Consider the following 15,034-nt stretch of genomic DNA (forward strand, 5'->3'; position numbering starts at 1 on the left):
TTCAGAAAGTCAGAATTCACTAGGTTTGCCTGTTGTTGTTATATGCCTTCAAGTCTATTTTGACTTATGATGACCCTATGAATCAGTGACCTCCAGTAGCAATTGTTATACACCACCCTGTTCAGACTTTCTAAGTTCAGGTCTGTGGCTTCCTTTATGGAATCAGTCCATCTCTTGTTTGGCCTTCCTCTTTTTTTACTCCCTTCTGTTTTTCCCAGCATTATTGTCTTTTCTAGTGAATCATGTCTTCTCATTATGTGTCCAAAGTATGATAATCTCAGTTTCATCATTTTAGTTTCTAGTGATTGTTCTGATTTAATTTGTTCTAACACCCAATTATTTGTCTTTTTTGCAGTCCATGGTATCCACAAAGCTCTCCTCCAGCTCCACATTTCAAAGTTGATTTTTTCCCCGCCTTTTTCACTGTCCAACTTTCACATCCATACATAGAGCTCAGGAGTACCATGATCTGAATGATCCTGACTTTAGTGTTCAGTGATACATCTTTGCATTTGAGGACCTTTTCTAGTTCTCTCACACCTGCCCTCCCCAGTCCTAGCCTTCTTCTGATTTCTAAACTATTGTCTCCATTTTGGTTAATGACTGTGCCAAGGTATTGATAATCCTTGACAAGTTATAGAAACACTCCAGTCTGGTAAACACAATACACAAAAACCAATTCCATGGGAAGATTCTGTTCACAGTAAGGTGATACAATAACTGGGGGGGGATACATACAGAAATTTATTGATTCTTCCAAATAAACCTATTTCTCATTGGGAAGTAATGACACATGATATGCCTATCCATACAGGATATGAAGGGCCACAAAATGGCAGCAAAGTTCTTGGGCGCTGCTTCCCCCCTGGTTGTTTTAAGTTCATGAGTTAACTTTTTCACTGTAAGTATATACAGAGCCTTTTTATGCCACATATCCATTGTGAAATATGAAACATCCTTCTGTCCTTGGGCTATTGTTAACCAGGCTGCTACCATTAAATAAAAATTACATAAGGTATGAATATTTTCAAACCTTTCATCTCAAGGTTTTTCAGCATTTTCATCACAAAGCATAGACAATAAGCATAATTTTGGGTCTCGTATGAATCTTCCTCCAATAATAGAGCTAATTTCCCCCAGCACTTTGTCCCAAAATACCGATCCCTGCCCACATTCCCAGAACAGATTGATTGAAGCTAGATTGATTGATAGATTGAGTTTACTTCTATGCAGCCTTTCCACAGCAAGCTGTGCCCAAAGAGGCTTACAACAAACATTCAAAATATCCAAGTACAAAATGGATAGGGCAGAGAAGTCAGTCTGCAAAACCTCATACATTCAAACAGGACAAAAGCCAACCATTTCACAAATGTAAAATAAATTCAGTATTACAAAAGAAATAATCTAGATTTAAATGCATAAGCACAAAGCCAAAAAAGAAAAGGAATTACAACTCCCATCAGCACAATCCAGTGGCCATGCTGGCTGGGGCTGATGGGAGTTGTAGTTTTAAAAAGTAACTTTTCCAAGTTCTGCTCAGCAGCCAATGAGAGGCAGACCCAGAGCCCATGGCAAGTGGAGACAAATCATTCCAGCTTCCTCCCCATTCTCCTCTCTGCTGAGTTCTACAAGGGCAACACTGAGGCTAAGGAGAAGTAAGTTGAAAACCAGTACTACCCCCCGGACTGGTTGCAAGTAAGAAGGCAGGCAGGTTGGGGTTGGCTGAGAGTAGGTTGAGGCCAGTGGGCAGTGTCCCATTCACCCTAAGGGATCCGCCACCACTGCTCTGAGTGCAAAGGAACCAGAGCTACCAATCGCTCTCAAAACAAGAAAACCAGCAAGGGTACATCAACTAGGGGTGAAGGAGAAACTTGATTCAGTTTGCATTTAAAGGGAAATTTACCTAATTCGCACTTTCTGAAATGATATGCAACGGAAACACAGCCATTCTTTGAAATTCAAAGTTTTTGCAGCGCAGTTCTCCAGCCAGGTAACGTGCACAACTGTATATACTAAAGTGTGCATGTCAATGCACAGATGAGCCAAAATAACATACAAACATGCATTATATTATGGATAATGACTTTGCAAAAAATGTGTACATTAGGCAAAATTGTATTTTAAGTGTATATCTAATTGGTTTTAACATCTTAATAGTTTAATCCTGTTTTAGTGCTGATTTTATATGTTTATATGTTTTATATTTTTATAGGTTCTTAATGATATGTACGTATTTTTATCTGGAAGCTGCCTTGAGTTCCAGTTTGGAAAAAGGGCGGGGTATAAATAAAGATAATAATAATATAATAATTCAGACAGTGTGTATTAGGAGAAATTTGCTGAATTTTCGAGAATGCTGCTGAATTGTCAAGAGGACTTTAAAAAAAACCACAAACTGATATGAAAATGTGGAGAACCAAACAAGGTTAGAAAAAAAGAGAGAAACTGAGAGTTAAAAACAGTTAAAACATTCTAAAAACAGAGTTAAAATGATTACTTCATCCAATGATCTCTGGGTTGCCAGGAACGGTCTCCTTCAGCCATCAAATGCCTGGGTAAACAGGAATGTTTTCAAATTCCTCCTAAAGGCAATAATGATGGAAACAGATGCATCTCACAGGAAAGGGCAATGCACAAATGGAGAGCCACCACTGAAAAGGCCCTGTCACAGGTCAATGCCAACTGGGCAGCACCCGATGGCAGCACCACCAAGAAGACTTCACCTGCTGATTGTAAGGTCCTAGGTGGTTGATACAGGAGGTTTACATTTAGGGATTTATATGCTAGTATCTTGAACTGAGCCCACTGGCAGTTTTTCAGGACCAGTGACCATAGTCCTATCAGGCTGCCCCATTTAGTAGCCTAGCAGCCACATTCTGCACTAGCTGCAGCCTCCAGACCAACTTCAGCCCCACAGTGCTTTATAGTAGTCCAAATGGGAAGTCACCAGAACATGGACAACTGCAGTCGGAGGATCCTGGTTCAGGAATGAGCTGGAAAACACTCCAGGTCTACAGTTCAGGACAGCCACCCACAGGCCCTGCCAGTCACCGATAGCATGTTTTGAATGAGTGTCCTGCTTCCCATCCTTCTCTTTCTGTCTCTGAGCTTGTCTTCCTGTGCCTTTCTTCTGTGATATGACTGGCTTTTACTGTGCAAACATTCCAAGCTTGAAGCCCAAATGGGAAAGAGTTTTGTGCTGCTAGCGTTGCTTAAAGCATTTGCACCTGAAAAGTTGCAGAGTTAGTTTTTGTGCACGTTATGCGCTGTGGTTGATGCTTATGTTACAGAACAGGCTCTCAGAGAGGGACAGTGCATGTTTCTTAAAGGAATAATAGAACTATGACAAAGACAGTGAATCAAGATTTCACTGCCCTTTCTAGAAAAAAATATACATACACACCCTTGGAAGAGAATTGAATGCGGATACTTATTTTTCTGAAATGAGATAAGCATGTGGAGAGGAATACCCCTAATCACTACCACTTTTCCACTTCCTCACTCAAATTCTTGTTTTAAATGAATTTGAATTCTATAAGCACACACACACACCTTCTGTACTTGCAATAAATAAATCTGTGCAACGAAGGCATAGGCACAACCCTCACATGACCCAATTTAATGTGTAGTGCATATGTGCTCAGTGAAGGCCACCATATGTCCAAATCATGATCTATTCAATGACATGTTACTGCACCAGAAGAAAGGCTTCAGAGGCAGTTGACAGTAGGGCAGTAGAATGAGAGGCCATGTTAAACAAAAACAAACAGGAGCTCTGAACAGATGGCGCAGCTGTCACATAGCACTTTACTGTGCAACCTACAGCATGGTTGAGATTGTCCATCATTCTCAGGGCTAGTTCACATCATTTGCTTTGGAAGGGTCTTCAAAGACTGCCCAGTCCAGTCCCTTGCTGATGCAGGAAATACACTGATTCAGGATTGGGCTAGATGATGACCTTTGGGGAACCTTCCAAGTCTGTGATCCTTTGCTTTTTGCACTTGTAATATTGATAATATTCATACGGGCTGATTCCCATCAGCACTGCAGAGTTGACATTACCTTGAGGTTGTGGAATTCTTAACAGCTACTTTTTAACACCATTGAATTTAGTCTGGACCAGTTGTTTTTAACATGGGATGGATATATCTGTCAATTTCAGTTTGCTAAGTCCCTCATTTATCCAATCTTAAATTCAGTTCTCTACATTTCCACAGCAATTTGCATTTTTTAAAAAAACTAATCCTCATGAAAATTCACCATTTTAGAGTGATTTCTCCTAATACACTCATTTTGTATAGTTTTGACTAATATACACACTTTGCAAGCAATTTTCCCTATCATCATCATCATTTATTACCTGCCCTTCACCCAGAGGTCCCAGGGTATGTTATAACACACCCATTAAAAACAAGCTAAAATCACAAAATAGGATGAGATCTAAAAATATCTGTCTCAGGTGTCAACAGCCCACAGTAAAAATGTATGCTATTTTTTGTATCCTAGTCTCACTAATACAATTCTTCACTAATATAAATGTTTTTTGTATGTTGTTTTCACTTGTATTTGTACGCACATTTTTCTGTAAGATGTCCATTTTTCTACATATTTTTTAGAAAAGTTTAAAATTTGAAGGATGTCTGCATTTCAATTTGCATATTGTTTCAGAAAGTGTGAATTCATGATAGTCACAGCCATGCCCCCTACTAAGATTATACAACCTTCTAAGGTTATAGAATAATCTGACCAGGCTTGAATACTGCTTTCTGCTTCTCTATCACTGCCACCATTTGACTGTCCTTTCTCACTGACAGAGATCTTGCTTGAATTACTGAACTCAGGGCCTACACGGTTATCTCCTGCTGCTACCAAACCGCTTGATGATGTAGATGGGATGCTATCATCAGGATTCACTGTCTCTTCTGCAATTCCAGAATTCCAGAATTCTCATTATCCACAACTTGGTTTTTTGAAGTAGGAACTAATAGGAACTCCTTTCACTCTGATTGGCTCCAGTGAGCAGGTAACAACAAGGAAGCATGTTAGAAGACTCTTCTCAGTTGCTAACACACTCCCTTTCATGCTGATTGGCTCATAGGATGCTGGAGACATAACGGACCCTGTGGGACCTGGCTCTCAAAAAAGTAAGGGGTCTAAGACACACACACACCGAGACCCTGGATGGCTACACCCCTGAGTGTGAACTGGGTAGTTTATAATTAACATGCAAACAAAATTGAATTTCTCTCTCATCCCTATGTTTAACACAGTACTGCAACAGAGTTTATATAATTTGTTTCTTCTGTCACCAAGAACAATCAAAAACAAACTGTCACAGATTCTTTTCCCCCTCCTTTCTTTTTGAGAAAGTCCCCTTTCTCCCGCCCCTAGGAAGGGACCGGGTCCTTAAAGGAGGTGCTGTCTGTGAACTTTGCTGTCATCAAATGTTTTCCAAAAACTGCTTGTCTGCAGCAACTTACATTTCTTCTGCAAAGCCTTGCCTTGTACCCCCCCTCCTTTCTCCCCCCACACACACAGGGAGGGGGGACTCCAAAAAGGCCTAGCAAGCCAGCTGGCTATTACTAATATTTATTAAAATCCCTTAGGCAGGCAAACACACAGGCCCAAAAGCAACTTTAATAATAGGCAACATACAGCACATTTTTCTTATATTGCCCTGTAATCAAATCTAAAGCTTCTGTTTCAGGCTTTTTGTTTTACCTAGAGGACCTGGCTTCCAATTTAGTTGTGGCCTGCCCTAAACTGATTTTTCATTGTAATTAATGCCTGCGTTTGGCCTCAGTCGCTTACACAACCTCCCATTAGAGAGCTATAGCCATCTAGAGAGAATGTTACCGAGTTAAGTTACCTCAGGAAAAGGGAACAGGAGAGCTGCAAAGGCTGCAGCTTTTGATTCAACCATGGTGCGCGTTACAGTTTTTGAAAAGGCTTTTTTCAACAGCTTAACCATGGGGTCCCCTAACTATGTTTGCGGGGAATATCCTGTGCTTCCTTGGAAGTGCATCAGGGACCCTCCAATTAAAGGATCAGCAATCGTGGACAAACATCCCCTGAAAGATTAAAACACAGATGGGGAAACACTGTCAGGCAGAGGGCCACATTCCCTTCTGAGTAACCTTCCAGGGGCCATATGCCAGTCGTGGGGAGGGCCAGAGGAAAAAGTGCTCAGGGCCACAAATGTGATTTTTACCTGTATTGAGTATGCTAGTTTCTACACACATGTGCGCACATGCACAAGCACACACAGACCCCTTTCTATCCTCCATCTAGGTAAGCAAGGAGCATTATCAGAGCACAAGGACATATCCGAGCCAGGCAAAAGCACACAAGGAGGTTGCAAAGTAGGGCTGGTGAGGGCAAGAGTGGCCTACAGAGCATCCTGAGGGCCAGGTAACAGAGTTCTGAAGGATTGCATCTGGCATCTGGGCCTGAGCTTTCTCAGCCCTGGATTATAGCACTACAGTGCCCATCTTCCCCAGCACTGGAGGGTTAGATGTGCTCCAAGGCACTTTCCATTCACCCAAGGCTAGTTCAGTATCCATGCCCAGCATCTTTAGGCAACCTCCAGGATGCTAGTGCCCTGACCAGGCCCAGAAGTTCTGACTCCTGCCTCAGGCACCCTGTGTTGTATAGGTGGGTCAATGAGCCACCATGTTAAATTTCCTACAGCACTCCAGTGGGATACCGTGTTGGGAAATGGTTGGAGACTAAAGAAGGTGGCTTGTAGCCACCCGACACTGAAATCAGCAAGGGGCATAGAAGGGCACTCACCCAAGGGCATTTCGCCATTGGCCCCCTCAAACATGACATCGCCCTTCATGGGAGCAGAGCACATGTGAGGAGCATCAGACCCAGGGCCAAATGCAGTCTTCCAAGTCTCTCAATCAGGGCCACACCCTCTCCTCAGGGATACAGCTCCCCTTTCTGCAACCTGAAGTACTGAAAACAATTACCCATCCATCCTGGCTGCAGGGAAATTGCTTTGCAAAAATGTATTAGCCAAAATTGCATATCATTTATTATTATTTATTACATTTGCCCGCCACCTTCTTTTCATGATAGAAACCCAAGGCGGCTTACATATGGTTCCCAGGTGGTCTCCCTTCCAGGCACTGACCAGACCTGACCTTGCTTAGCTTCAGCAGGGTGCTGGCCTCATGTGCCTTCAGAACATAGCCTTGGATATGCATACCAGAAAAAATTCACACTGAAATGCTGATTAATTTTCATCGGGACTTTTTTAAAAAAACAAACACACAACCTGATGTGGAGAACTGAACTTAATATGGGAAAAATAAAAAAAACTGAGAAATTGTCAGATTTGCCCATCCCTACCCGTAATCAGAAGAAGGCTAGGACTGGGGAGGGCAGCTATGAGAGAACTAGAAGAGGTCCTCAAATGCAAAGATTTATCACTGAACACGAAAGTCAGGATCATTCAGACCATGGTATTCCTGATTTCTATGTATGGATGTGCAAGCTGGACAGTGAAAAAGGCGGATAAGAGAAAAATCAACTCATGTGAAATGTGGTGTTGGAGGAGAGCTCTGCGAATACCATGGATGGTGAAAAAGACAAATAATTGGGTGTTAGAACAATTTGTTAGAACAAATTAAACCAGAACTGTCACTAGAAGCTAAAATGATGGAACAGGTTATCCTACTCTGGACACATCATGAGAAAACATGATTCACTAGAAAAGACAATAATGCTGGGAAAAACAGAAGGGAGTAGAAAAAGAGGAAGGCCAAACAAGAGATGGATTGATTCCATAAAGGAAGCCACAGACCTGAACTTACAAGATCTGAACAGGGTGGCTCATGACAGATGCTCTTGGAGGTCACTGATTCATAGGGTCGCCATAAGTTGTAATCGACTTGAAGGCACATAACAACAACAATCTGTAATTAATAAGGTATAAAGTCAGCATAAAGAAATGGTGGCTGACTTGCCTAGCTTGCTTTTATTTTATTTCATTTCATTCTCCCTTCCCTGGTCCCGGACCACTCCTTCCTTTTTGGCCTGCTGCTGTTACTGCATCTTTTAAAAAGTGTAGACAGGTCTCCAAATGCAGACAAGGGGGTGCACTTGATTTCAGAAACAGTTCTTGGAATTTATTTGGCCCAGGGTCTGCTGTGGTTAATTTTCAGTCAATGCTGTCCATTTCCTCTGAAATACTACCGGGGGTTTACGGTTGCTCTCAGCACAGGGTGTTACTGAAAACCTCTGCAAAAGTCCAGGAAACCACTCTTCCTGCAGCACACCTCTGCAAGACTGAGGCCCCAGAGTTTTCAGGTTGGAGAAATGGAAGAGGGGGGACCTGGCATCTGGCTTCCCCTTTGACCTTTCCCTGTTCGCTCTTCTGATATTCTCACCAGCTTTTCTTAAGTTTTCCAGACAAAAATGATACCGCCCGCCTCTAGTTCCCTCCCGACAACAAATATACCCTGCTTCTGTCTTTTAAACATTTGACCATCCAACTCAAAAAGCTGCAAGACAGGCCTGCACAAGGTCAGTAGAGGCTGGTGCCCTAACAATTGGATAGGGATCTCTACCAGCAGCTACATCAGTAGAAGGCGCTCTCTGTGCTTCAAGCAGCCCCCACTTCTCTGGGATCTGTGTGCCAAGCAGCATATATTAAGGCATAAAGCTTGCCCCATGCATTGGGTCTTTAATGTCACCACTCTTGTGACATTTCAATGTAATGTTGAATCGTTAAAAAAAAATAATGCTGCCACCTTTCCCTGGCACACCGGCTGCAGCAGCATAATCCAGGGGGAAGGTGGTTAACGACTTTCTTAATGTCAGCATAAACAACAGCAGTAATCATTGTTTTCAGTTTACTATTTAGAGTTATTTTACAAGCCTTCTGGCTGGAAGGGTCCTTCTTCTTCATCTGCTCCTCCCCACTTCTCTCTTTCCTTTGAATCAGTGTTTGGCCATTTCTTCCAAAGGCACATAGGAAGACGCCTCATCCTGAACCAGGTCATTGGTCCATCATTGCCTCATAATGAACTGGATCATTGGTCCATCCACAGTATTGTTGACACTGACAGGCAGCAGCTCTCCAGGGTTTCAAGCTGGGAATGTTCCCAGCCCTGCCTGGAGATGCAGGGGATCAAACCTGGGGCCTTCTGCATGCAAAAGAGAGGCTCAGCCACTGATCTACGGTTCTTCCCCATAGCGTTCACAGTGTCGGGGGCCTTTGGGCCCAAACCCCTTTCAGCATCTGCTCAAAGCTCATCATAGGAGGTCTGGAGTTGTTTATGCCCTATTTAGGCATGACCTGGAGCAGTGTGGGTGCCCCTGCCTTCATGTTTGCTCCATATATTGTCCACCTATTAATAGTCCTAAGGGAGGGCTGGAGCTCAGTGAGAGAGCACATGCTTTGGATGCAGAACGACCCGAGTTCAATCCCCAGCATCTCTAGTTAGGGCTGGGCAAGAGTCTGTGCCTATTTATTTATTTATTTTATTTAATTTATATACCGCCCTAAGCCCAAGGGCTCTCTGGGCGGTGTACATAATACCCTAAAACCTAAAACCCTGGACCACCACCACAGCTTGGAAAAGTTACTTTCTTAAACTACAACTCCCATCAGCCCAATCCTGTGGCCATGCTGGCTGGGGCTGATGGGAGTTGTAGTTTAAAAATGTAACTTTTCCAAGCTCTGAAAACCACAGCCAGTCAATGTAGACCAGATGCAATGAATCATTGTCCCTCCAGATGTTACTGAACTATGACTTCCATCAGCCTAGCAAGCACAGCCAATGTCCGAGAATGAACACTGATGTAGACAATTTGGAGCTAAATGAACCAATGGTCTGATTCAGTATAAAGCAGCTTCCTGCCATCGCAAACTATCACCAAAAGAATCCGGCAAACTGTTTGGTCTTTTCTCCTACATGTTGAGCAGCCATCTGTGCAGTCGCTTGCATTTGTGAAGCAGGTCTTAGAGTCTGATTGCGTTGTTTGGGACCGAAAAGCAATTTTCTTCTTGCTCAGACTGATCAGCTCTCTGTGTTCCATGTCAATTTCGCATGCGCTTCATCATAAGCCCTCTCCATCCCGTTTTCTGCACAAAACAGTCACATTTAAATTGTATGCGTTTTGACATGCACTTCTCCCGAAAATCTAATCTCTTCTCCATTTTCCCCCTGAAGTACGTTTTATATGCATTTCGCCCATAAAATACACATTTTTATATGAAGTTTTTTTTTAAGGGAAGTGCGGAATCCTTAACTTTTCCAAATTTTGCCAGTCTTGTCTTTTAAAAAAACTTGCATATAAAAATATGCAATTTTAAGGGAGAAATTTACTTCAATTGTACTTCAAGGGGGAAATGCAGAAACCGTGTACCGATTCAAGTCTGGAAACTGCACATTAGGCTGGTTTGATTTAAAATGCAGACTGAACAAAATTGTCCTCCTTCCTTACAGAGCAATTCAACTCATGGGAAGCCAGAGGAAGAGGTGCTGGCGGAGGAGGAGGAGGAGGGAAGCTCCACTGCATCCATTTGCCATTTGGGAGCCACTGGCTAAACATCGGCTCAGCCGAGAGCTGTTCACATGAACGGAAAAGAAAAAGCCGCTTCCCATGAATACCTCTACCAGCAAGTAAGCGCTCCCCATTGACTTCCATTATAATTATTTTCTCAGACTGACCTTTTTCTCAGTGTAACTTTGGCCTGGATTGGGACCCACAGGAGCACTCCAAATGGAAACTGGATGTTGTGTAAATCCCCCATCAGCCCCTCTTCTGACATGCCCTCAGAATGCCCCTTTTTTGGCCAACTGATACCCTAAGCATAGGCCAACAATGGTGCCCCCCTCGGCCCTTCCATTGCTCAACTGACAAGACATTAAGACTCAATAAGTGCTGAAGGTGAAATAAGAGATTGAAAATTCAGTTTTCTTGCAGGCCAGACCCCACAACTATACTAAATAAATACTGTTTTTTTAAAAAAAAAAATATTTAACACTAAATAGCAGTAAGCAATATAAGCAAATTATTTACTTATAACTAGGGCAACAGAAAAAATGCAAATTTTCAATACTGTTTTATGCATTTCTCTTTTATGCGTGGATCATATATATTTATAATGATTAAAAAAACACTGAAATTCATGCAGAAAAACGTTGGTAAGACAGTCAAACATACTGAACTCTAGGTCTATGTCTGACACCTTCAAACTTTTAAACTTTAGTCACTCACCATACCAAAGAAAAAGTTTTTTTAACAATTCAGATTAAAGCCGAACGCGGAAGACAAGGAGAATTACAAAAAAAATTAACTAAAGTCGAGTGTGGCAGTGAAAGAGTTGAGAGTTAAGGGCATGATAGCTAAGGGAAAAAAACTCTGTGGTGCCCCCCTTCCCTTGGTGCCCTAAGCACGTGCTTATTTTGCTTAATGGTTAATGGTGGAACAGCTTATGCTGGTGGAACCCAGCAGAGCCAGGACCCTGCTGGCTCACCCGGGGGCTCACCATATCCAACTTCCCTCAGCCCGGTGTAAATACGAGTCAGATTGCACCCTTACTCTTGGTCTTCCTTGCCTTCTTTTATAGCTGACGTCTACACCTGCCTTGCGTCCAAAAGTTCCTGTCTTCAATTCCTCTCTGAAGACCTGGACAGTTGCTGCCAGTCAGTGTAGATGGTACTGGGCAGGATGGACTAATGGTCTGACTCAGTATAAGGCAGCTTCCATGTTCCTATGTACAGAATACACCTGTGCTGTGGTCTGCCTGACCTGATTTTTCCTCGAGTGAAAAATCAGACACCACCACATTCTCTTCTCATCTTGACTAACTTCCATTCAAATTTGTGCAGATTTATGCACATGGTCCGATTTTTGTATTCTTTTCTCTGCTGTGAAAACATGAGACTATTTTTTTAAATAATAACAAAAAGTAACAATAACAAACCACAGGGTGAACAATAACAAGAGGAACAAAAACATAACATTAAATAAACCCAACTTTTGTCCACGCTTTCAGGAGCACGCTCTTTAGGATGCATCCGCTTGCATTAAACCGGTCCGACCTTCCAGGTATCTTTAAAGTTGAAGTGTTTCCTGGACCATTTTAAGCTACTCTGGCTGGGCTCATGTGACCTGCCTGACATCAAGAGATGGGGCTTTTAAGAATGTAGCCACCTTGTCAATGGAACAGAGGTCACTAATAGCCTGCCTTGGTCCTTCCGACGGGTCGCATTCAGATTGCTAGCCCTTGTACAAAGGGGGGAAAGAAAGAGGAGAGGAAGCCAGGCTTAGAAGGGGTGAGGAGGAGATAGGGGTAATTATCAGTCTTCCTCCTCCTGCCCCCCTCCTCCTCCTCCACCCCCCCTCTTCTCTCCAGGCTCAGAGTTATGCTCTGTGTCACTTTGTTAATGTGCTTGCATCCAGAGAGACACATAATGCTCCCCTCTCAGTCCTGTTTATTAGCAAGATCCATTTGCGCCAGGCCCTTCTCTTTTATACCACAACATGAATGTGCTTTGATAGCAAATAATTACTCTAGTCCTTTTGACATGGAGGATCCACAGGCTGCCCTAGTTAAGCCAGTAATTAGCTTGTCCTCATTTTTTATTATTATTATTATTGAGAAACTACAAATTATCCTTGCATGAGTACTAGCCATCGCTCCCTTCCCTTTCCTATTCTTCTCTCTCTCTCCGTCTCTCTCTCTCTCTCTCTCTCTCTCCTCTATCTCTCAGCCCTTTGGATAAGCAGAATGCAGCTGCAGCTGAACAAGATAAACCTCCTCCATCAAGATGATGAACAATTTGGATGAAGAGCCTTCGAGATGAAGACAAAAGCTGAAGAAGTGAAGCTGATACAGCCCAAGACAGCTAAAGAATGCAGCAGCCTGCAGATGAATAGCCCTCATTTGTGAATATACAGATTTTCCGTGATGAATAAAAACGGAGTGTAGGTCACAATAAATAAACTTTTTTCTCTTCTTCTCTCCACCCCCCCCCCACTTTAAATAATAATTCAGGTTCCCAGCACCAAGCAGCTGTAAATTGAAGGTTGTGCTTAGTTTTCGTAAGTCTCACAGGGAATAATTAAGCTAAGCTCATATTGTTTGATATATTAGGGTAATGACGAGCTGGTATAATCTAGCTTGTTCGTTATTTTCGGGGTGTTGTTTTGGCTTGTTGTTTGTTTCTGTTGTTTTTCCCCCATTATCTTTGCAGTTCTGTTAAGATTACACGTGAAATGTAGAAAAATAACATTTTGGAAACTAGTTTGGTCTATGAGGTGATCTATTTGAAATGAATTCTTAGAAATTTTTATTAAATCAGGAGCTTGGGGTTTTTTGGGAGGGAAGCAAAGGTAAAAAAAATAATCCACATTATCTGATGTGGCCTGACATGATCACTTCAAACCGGCTGGTCCTTTCTCTTCAGTAGTGGAAGATAATTAGACTGGGATATCTTCATTATCAATTAACCTTCTGAAACTTCAGTGTCAGTAGTTCTTAGCAACATTAAAAAAAAAAGAGTGTGATATTTTTCAAAGTTTTCACTTAAGATTAACATGAAAGAAAATCATTCCTGAAATCTACTGTTCTGGTAAGAGCAGATTTCACAGTAATAAGTACATTTGCACAGCAAAGCAGCAAAAATAAAAACAAAAATAACTTAATAATGACGTTTCTTGTTATTTGTGACAGATTGATTAGTTGATCCTAGCCAGAATTCTAGAAGACCCTGAAGGACTGCATGTTAGCCCATCCCAGATGTTACGCTGGCCTTGCCAAAAATAAACAAGCATATTTGCTTGTTTATTTGTTTTTTTTTAAATAGCATTTAATATTTCAAAAAAATCTCTAAGCGGCGTACAGTCTAAAAAACAAACAACATCTCATTAAAACATTAAAACAAAAGCACAACCTACAGCAGTAAAAACACATCAGAGTGTATAGAAGCAGATTTTTTAAAAAAGAAAGAAATCCAGAGGATTTAGGTTGCAATGTTATATACTGGAGGTGAGGAAACTTCCCTTGAGTCCACCTCCCACTGGTGGGCAAGGCCAGAGGCAAAAGTGGGTGGAGCAACCATTGTTACTTTACTGACATACCCCACACTTTCTTGTCCAGGAAATCAAGAAGCCTTATCAGGGTGTAAGGACACATTCCAGCCAGGACAAATCACCCATGGAGCAGGCAGAGCAGGGCTGAGAAGGGGTGTGGCTGGGGAGGGGGTGTGGCCTGGGTAGAGTCCCGAGGGCCGGTAGAGAGGCCTGGAGAGCCACCCTTGCTCCCGGGCCTGAAGTTTCCCATCTCTGTTACACCTCGCAACAAGTCCCATTTAACTTTAGTGAGGCTTAAGTCTGAGCAGACACAGGATTGTATTGTTGTGCACACAAATAAATATCTAATATATGCACAGGGGATTTCTTCCCCAAATCATTACTTTGCATGTTGTTATGAATCCCATCTAAAGTGAAATAGGACCCCCAGCTTGCTATTGCCAGTACTGCAGGGGTATTACTTATCAACGTTTCCCATTCAAGCAGCTGACAGGCTTCCTATTGCTCAGAGCGTCAGGCTGCTGCCGTTATTCAAATAACTAACTAGCACATGAACATCCCCATTCTGTGGAGCTGGCTTAATTGCATATTGACTCCCCCACCCCGTTTAGGACGGGACTTTGACAACTTTTTGGAAACACTGTGGCTAAGTTCAGAGCTCTACAAAGAACAGAACCTTCACTTCTGGAAATGATTGGCTCACCAGCGGCTGGAGCACTGAGTGAAGAGGGAGCAAATGGGAGAAAGCCCTCCTGCGGAACAGCGAAAGTGTTCTCTACTACAGGGATTTGGACCCTTATTTCATCCCAAGGGCTGCATTCCATTCTGGGAAGCCTTCCAGGGGCCACAGGCGAGTGGTGGGTGCAGCCAGAGGCAAAAGAGGGTGGAGCAACAAATGTCAATTTGCACAGGAGGCTATTTTTGACACATACTCTCACTTCCCCCTCTGTTCTCCAGCCAGACATGCAAGAGGTATTTA

General features: G+C 42.6%; 1 long non-coding RNA gene across 1 annotated transcript; it reads left to right on the top strand.

The window, feature by feature from the left end:
• Positions 1–1,567: 1,567 nt before the first annotated feature.
• Positions 1,568–13,636, top strand: LOC133384536 (uncharacterized). Its single transcript, XR_009762607.1, has 4 exons — positions 1,568–1,655; positions 4,815–5,023; positions 10,461–10,637; positions 12,735–13,636. It is a non-coding gene; the product is annotated as an uncharacterized LOC133384536 (long non-coding RNA).
• Positions 13,637–15,034: the final 1,398 nt, after the last annotated feature.

This window comes from Rhineura floridana, chromosome 4 (genome assembly GCF_030035675.1).
Source record: "Rhineura floridana isolate rRhiFlo1 chromosome 4, rRhiFlo1.hap2, whole genome shotgun sequence".
In the NCBI taxonomy this organism is placed as follows: domain Eukaryota; kingdom Metazoa; phylum Chordata; class Lepidosauria; order Squamata; family Rhineuridae; genus Rhineura; species Rhineura floridana.